Genomic DNA, 7,858 nt, shown 5'->3' with positions numbered 1-7,858 from the left:
CATTTCCCCCTTTAGCTCTTGCACAACAGTCATACCATGAGGGGAAATGCACATTACAGATTCATTCCAAATATTGATAGTTTCTTAGAAACATGGGGCCCTGATACCCGTTTTTTGACTCCTCCTCACTTCCTTTCCTCTAAATAGGCTGTCCTCTAATGTCCCTAACTGAACGGCACTCATTGGACCAATGATAACCTTTTGCACATGCTGTGCACAGCCCTGGTGCCTGCCGCCGGGCGGGGGCATGACAATCCTTCTTTAAATGTCCTGGCTTACCACAGTTATAACAAACTCTGCACTCCGCTATATTCGAGTGCTTTTGCCCTTGCAGAATGGCGGCCACCAAACCTGCATTAGAGAGAGGTCCTCCAAGCTCTCGGCAAATCCTTAGCCAGTCCTGCAATCCTTTGCTCTTTCTAGGTGTAATTGCTGTCCTGCACTCCTGTGTAGCCTGTTCAAAGACCAGCTGCTCTATTAGGGGCATTGCCTGCTCTGGATCCCCAAAGATTCTTCCTGCAGCATCCATCATCCTGGCTACAAATTCTGAAAATGACTCTTGAGGTCCTTGTATAATTTTTGTCAGATGTCCTCCTGCCTCTCCTTTCCTTGAAAGTGCTTTCTACGCCTTAATGGCAGCAGTGGAACCTGAGCATATGCTCCCCAATTATAATTTGTCTGATTGGCTGCATATGGTCCCTGACCTGTCAGCAAATCAAACGTCCAATTTCTCTGATCACCTTCAGTGGCGGCATTAGCCCTCGCTTGCGTTTGAGAGGCGTCATACCATAAGGCTTTCTGTGGGGAACGGGTGTGGCGGCAGTTCCAAAGGTGCCAGGGACTGCAGCTAAGTCGTATGACTTGCACCTGACTTCCTCATATAAACCACAAACATCGTGAGAGCTGTGCAGGTGTACCAGGTTACTGGCGAAGCCATTTTGATGGAGATATGCCCCTGCTGCCCTGATTAGCTGAAGCTGCGTACCTGGTGAGGTGATGTGGCCTGCTGTGAGTGGATGGGAACTGATAGTATATAAAAGTGAGAGACCCAGGGCTCGGAGTCTTTCACCTACACAGTCAATGTGCAGCCCAATAAACCTGTGCAGAAGAATCCTATTGTGGTGTCTTTCTTGCTGACAAGTCAGGCGTCCCACAGCTTTCCATTCTAAATACTGCCCCATATTAGTGAGCACAGCCTTTGCCACCATTTGCCAGTCTCCTGGAGTCATGGCCAAAGTAGCAAGTCTTTCGACTTGAGATAAAGTGAAATTCACACTAACTCCATAATTACGGACTGACTTGGCAAGTTCTTTGATCTGTATGTGCTCCACAGATATGTGAACGTGTCCTCCATCTGCTGCCTCAAAGACAGGAAACATCTGCTGTAATTTTTGCCGCTCGTCTCGAGGGATAAAAGAATCTGAGCAAAAATTTTCCACATAAAGTGGAGGGGCACTAGGGCCTAAAGACCGAACAAAGACCTGACCCTTGCTTCCATTCCTTTTGGACTTCCTCTCTGATTCGCTAGGCCGTCTTTCATCAGGATGATCTCTCTCTTCCTCATAACGAGCTGCTTCCTCCTCCAGATCTTCCTCATCAGTGGGACTAAGCTCCTCACTTGAATCCGAACCATCAAGTCCCAGAGCCTCAAGTTCCTTTACCGGATAAAGGCTCTTCTTTTTGGGGGCCTCTTTTTCCCCTCCTCTCTCTTCTCTCCCAGGGCGTCCTTTCACCATTCTCTCACTTCCTCGAATTCAGGGTCCGTGGAAGGGCCTTTTTTCTTAGGTATATCCTTTTTCCTTTGAGCTCCTAATCTTTTACCCCGCTCTGTTTCTGACATGCTGTCTTGAACCTCCTCCAGCACTCCCTGTCCTGCTTTCACTATAAGGAAAAGGATAAGTGCCACAAGAACAATTACGAAGGCTTCCACTGCCCCCTTCTAGTTGTGGAGAAAGACCAAAACCAAACATGCCTCTCAGAGCCTACCTTGAAAAACCAACCTGACTGCAGTTCTGAATCCGCCCCGCGAAGGAGTGTCTCCTCCATGCCGGCGATGGTAAGGCGTTCCCGGGTTTTGGCATCACTTCTCTCGCGCACTATCATCTCGCCAGCAAGAACACACATGTGAACAACCGGATCCTTCTGCAGCAATTCTTTATTACGCTAGCTTCAGCATGAAGAGGAAGACCCCGAGCCCCAAAAAGGCACTGCTTATATACACCTCAGTGCGGTGTGTCCACACCTGATTGGCTGCTCTCTCAGCACGCCCCGGCATGGGCAGTGACTTGGCGCAAACACACTCTTGCACATGCGCACACTGCTTGTCTACCAATTAGGCCACGCAGGCACAGTGGAAACTGCTTCCCACACCAAGGGGAAACTTCTTTCCCAGAGCCTCAGAGGCAGACATCCTTCCCCTATCAGAGCAGATTAGCCTGGTGACTTCCCAAGTGGTGTTTCCTCATCTGTGGCGAGTTTATTTTGTTAATTTTTATTATTTTATATGTTTATATCATTTTATATTTTGACATATACTTATTACATATATAACACTATATACTTGTACGTGTTATATATTATTTATGTATTACATGTTTATAAAACAGGACCATTTATACTATTTTATAATTGATAAAAATAATTTCTTAATTATAGAAAATGATAGTTTTTGTTATGACACTTCATAAATATACTTTTATTATATTTAGCTTCATCATTATCCTCTCCACTCCTCTTCCCAGGCTACTTCTTCCTCCCAAGTTGTGCCCCTCAATTCTCCTGTCTTTTTTTGGAGGTGTAGAGTTTTATCAGTTTCTCTCTTGCTACTTCCTTCTCTTGACACTCACAAGTGTGATGAAGAAATAAGAAGAAACCGGTCCAGTCTGCCTCATTGCCAGGGACACCCAGCTCTTTGGTCCCTCTCTAGGCTGCAATCCACTTTAAGGGTACAGCCTGGCTTCCCCTTTATGCTCAAGAAGATGGAGATAAATGGCATCTAAAACTGGAAACCTTGACATAAGTCAGTCTGTCATCTCTCTGTCTCACCCGGACACACATGGGGGACGGATTCTAAGGCTCTGGTAGGAGGGTGCCAGGAAGAGCAAGAGGGGCTAGGGAGTCGGCAGAGAGCCTCCAGAATACCTTTCCAAAGCAGAGACGAGTGGGTGATCATGTATTCATTTGGGGTCTTAGGGACAGTCTAACAGCGATAAAAGCTAAATAGACAGTATTGCTTCCTTATGTACCATTTAGCACTGGGTCTTTGCAGAGAGTACTACTTGTATAACATTAAAGAAATACCTCTTCAACTTGAAGCAATTCCACTAAAATCAGGGACTAGACAAGGCTGTCTCCTCTTTTCTATCTATTCAACATAGTACTTGAAATTCTAGCTATAGCAGTTAGACAACAAAAGAAGGTCAAAGGGATAGAAATTGGAAATGAAGAAGTCAAAATATCACTATTTGTAGATGATATGATAGTTTACTTAAGTAACCCTAGAAACTCCACCAGGACAGAAACTAACAGCTTTTGGGACAGGCAGGAGACACAGAGCTTCTGAGGCAGCCCCCTTTTCGGGATCCAGACATCTGGGCACGTTCCCTGCCAGAGGATAGGTGTCCACCCGGCCCGGGAGGGTTTTGCCTGAGAATCTTCGGGAGACATCTTGGATCCTGGACTCCACCGAGACTAGTCTGCACAGGTAAGAATGTGGACTACAGAAGCTAACAGATTCTGGGACAGGTCCTGTTTCGGGCCTTCATCTTCTGCCAGGAGGCAAGTCTGAAGACCAGATATCTGTGCAACTTCCCTGAAAGAGGAGAGCCTGACTGCAGAGAGTGCTTTGACCACTGAAACTCAGGAGAGAGCTAGTCTCCCAGATCTGCTGGTAGAGAATAACAGAATCACGAGAGCAAAAAGCTCTAACCAGAGACAACTATAACAACTGACTCCAGAGTTTACCAGATGGCAAAAGGCAAACGTAGGATTCTTACTAACAAAAACCAAGACCACTCACCATCAACAGAACCCAGTAATCCCACCTCAGCCAGTCCAGGGCACCCCAACACACCCGACAACCTAGACCCAGATTTAAAGGCATATATCATGATGATGGCAGAAGACATCAAGAAGGTCTTTAATAATTCACTTAAAGAAATACAGGAGAACATTGCTAAAGAGTTGCAAATCCTTATAGAAAAACAGGAAAACACATCCAAACAGATGATGGAAAAGTACAAACCCATACTAGACGTAAAAATGGAAGTAGATACAATAAAGAAAACCCAAAGTGAGGCAATACTGGAGATAGAAACCCTAGGAAAGAAATCTGGAACAATAGATGCGAGCATCAGCAACAGAATACAAGAGATGGAAGAGAGAATCTCAGGTGCAGAAGATTCCATAGAGAACATCGGCACAACAATCAAAGAAAATACAAAATGCAAAAAGATCCTAACTCAAAACATCCAGGAAATCCAGGACACAATGAGAAGACCAAACCTAAAGATAATAGGAATAGATGAGAATGAAGATTTTCAACTCAAAGAGCCAGCAAATATCTTCAACAAAATTATAGAAGAAAAATTTCCAAACCTAAAGAAAGAGATGCCCATAAACATACAATAAGCCTACAGAACTCCAAATAGACTGGACCAGAAAAGAAATTCCTCCCGACACATAATAATCAGAACAACAAATGCACCAAATAAAGATAGAATATTAAAAGCAGTAAGGAAAAAAGGTCAAGTAACATATAAAGGCAACCCTTTTAGAATTACACCAGATTTTTCACCAGAGACTATGAAAGCCAGAAGATCCAGAACAGATGTTATACAGACACTAAAAGAACACAAATGCCAGCCCAGGCTACTATACCCAGCCAAACTTTCAATTACTGTAGCTGGAGAAACCAAAGTATTCCGTGACCTAACCAAATTTATTCATTATCTTCCCATGAATCCAGCCCTTCAAAGGATAATAACACAAAAAAAACAATACAAGGACAGAAACCACATCCTAGAAAAAAACAAGAAAGTAATCCTTCAACTAACCTAAAAGAAGACAGCCACAAGAACAGAATGACAATGTTAACAACAAAAATAATAGGAAGCAACAATTATTTTTCCTTAATATCTCTTAATATCAATGAACTCAACTCCACAATAAAAAGACATAGACTAACAGACTGGCTTCATACACAGTACCCAACATTTTGATGCTTACAGGAAACCCAACTCAGGGAAAAAGACAGACACTACCTCAGAATGAAAGGCTGGAAAACAAATTTCCAAGAAAATGGTCTGAAGAAACAAGCTAGAGTAGCCATTCTAATATCGAATAAAATCGACATCCAACCCGAAGTTATCAAAAAAGACAAGGAGGGGCACTTCATACTCATCAAAGGTAAAATCCTCCAAGAGGAACTCTCAAGTCTGAATATCTATGCTCCAAATACAAGGGCAGCCACATTCACTAAAGAAACTTTAGTAAAGCTCAAAGCACACATTGCACCTCATACAATAATAGTGGGAGACTTCAACAACCACTTTCACCAATGGACAGATCATGGAAACAGAAAGTAAACAGGGACACAGTGAAACTAACAGAAGTTATGAAACAAATGGATATAACAGATAGCTACAGAACAATTTATCCTAAAACAAAAGGATATACCTTCTTCTCAGCACCTCATGGTACCTTCTCCAAAATCGACCACATAATTGGTCACAAAACAAGCCTCAACATATACAAAAATATTGAAATTGCCCCATGCATCCTATCAGATCACCATGGAATAAGGCTGAACTTCAATAACAAAATAAATAATAGAAAGCCAACATTCACATGGAAACTGAACAACACTCTTCTCAATAATACCTTGGTAAAGGAAGGAATAAAGAAAGAAATTAAGGACTTTTTAGAGTTTAATGAAAATGAAGCCACAACATACCCAAACTTATGGGACACAATGAAAGCATTTCTAAGAGGAAAACTCATAGCTCTGAGTGCCTCCAAAAAGAAACGAGAGAGAGAGAGCAAACACTAGCAGCTTGACAATACACCTAAAAGCTCTAGAACCAAAGGAAGCAAATTGACCCAAGAGAAGTAGACAGCAGGAAATAATCCAACTCAAGGGTGAAATCAACCAAGTGGAAAAAAGAAGAACTATTCAAAGAATCAACCAATCAAGGAGCTGGTTCTTTGAGAAAATCAACAAGATAGATAAACCCTTAGCCAGACTCACTAGAGGGCACAGGGAGAGCATCCTAATTAACAAAGTCAGAAATGAAAAGGGAGACATAACAACAGATCCTGAAGAAATCCAAAACACCATCAGATCCTTCTACAAAAGGCTATACTAAACAAAACTGGAGAATCTGGATGAAATGGACAAGTTTGTAGACAGATACCAGGTACCAAAGTTAAATCAAGATCAAGTTAATGATCTAAACAGTCCTATATTCCCTAAAGAAATAGAAGCAGTCATTAATAGTCTCCCAACCAAAAAAAGCCCAAGACCAGATGGGTTTAGTGCAGAGTTCTATCAGACCTTCAAAGAAGATCTAATTCCAGTTCTTCACAAACTACTCCACAAAATAGAAGGAGAAGATACTCTACCCAACTCATTCTATGAAGCCACAATTACTCTGAAACCTAAACCACAAAAAGACCCAACAAAGATAGAGAACTTCAGACTAATTTCCCTTATGAATATCGATGCAAAAATCCTCAATAAAGTTCTCACTAACCAAATCCAAGAACACTTCAAAACAATCATCCATCATGACCAAGTAGGTTTCATCCCAGGGATGCAAGGATGGTTGATTATACAGAAATACATCAATGCAATCCAGTATATAAACAAACTCAAAGACAAAAACCACATGATCATCTCAATAGATGCAGAAAAAGCATTTGACAAAATCCAACACCTCTTCATGATAAAAGTCTTGGAAAGATCAGGATTTCAAGGCCCATATTTAAACATGATAAAAGCAATCTACAGCAAACCAGTAGCGAACATCAAAGTAAATGGTGAGAAGCTGGAAGCAATCCCACTAAAATCAGGGTCTAGACATGGCTGCCCACTTTCTCCCTACCTATTTAACATTGTACTTGAAGTCCTAGCCAGAGCAATTCGACAACAAAAGGAGACCAAGGGATATAAATTGGAAAGGAAGAAGTCAAAATATCACTTTTTGAAGATGATATGATACGATATATAAGTGACCCTAAAAATTCCACCAGAGAACTCCTAAGCCTGATAAACAGCTTCAATGAAGTAGCTGCATATAAAATTAACTCAAACAAGTCAATGGCCTTTCTGTACACAAAGGATAAACAGACAGAGAAAGAAATTAGGGAAACAACAACCTTCTCAATAGTCACAAATAATATAAAATATCTTGGCATGACTCTAACTAAGGAAGTGAAAGATCTGTATGATAAGAACTTCAAGTCTCTGAAGAAAGAAATTAAAGAAGATCTCAGAAGATGGAAAGATCTCCCATGCTCATGGATTGGCAGGATCAATATAGTAAAAATGGCTATCTTGCCAAAAGCAATCTACAGACTTAATGCAATCCCCATCAAAATTCCAACTCAATTCTTCAACAAATTAGAAAGGGCAATCTGCAAATTCATCTGGACTAACAAAAAAACTAGGATAGCAAAAAAGATAAAAGAACCTCTGGTGGAATCACCATGCCTGACCTAAAGCTTTACTATAGAGCAATTGTGATAAAAAAAACTGCATGGTACTGGTATAGTAACAGACAAGTAGACCAATGAAAGAGAATTGAAGACCCAGAAATGAACCCACACACCTATGGTCACTTGACTTTTGACAATGGAG

At 41.6% G+C, this 7,858-nt stretch overlaps 1 pseudogene; it reads right to left on the bottom strand.

Moving 5' to 3' along the window:
* Positions 1–356: 356 nt before the first annotated feature.
* On the bottom strand, positions 357–2,103 carry LOC146999642 (igE-binding protein-like; annotated as a pseudogene).
* Positions 2,104–7,858: the final 5,755 nt, after the last annotated feature.

The sequence above is a fragment of the Mus caroli genome, unplaced genomic scaffold (assembly GCF_978045245.1).
Source record: "Mus caroli unplaced genomic scaffold, Mus_caroli_1 scaffold_157, whole genome shotgun sequence".
Lineage (NCBI taxonomy): Eukaryota > Metazoa > Chordata > Mammalia > Rodentia > Muridae > Mus > Mus caroli.
This window is presented reverse-complemented; position numbering and strand designations above follow the sequence as displayed.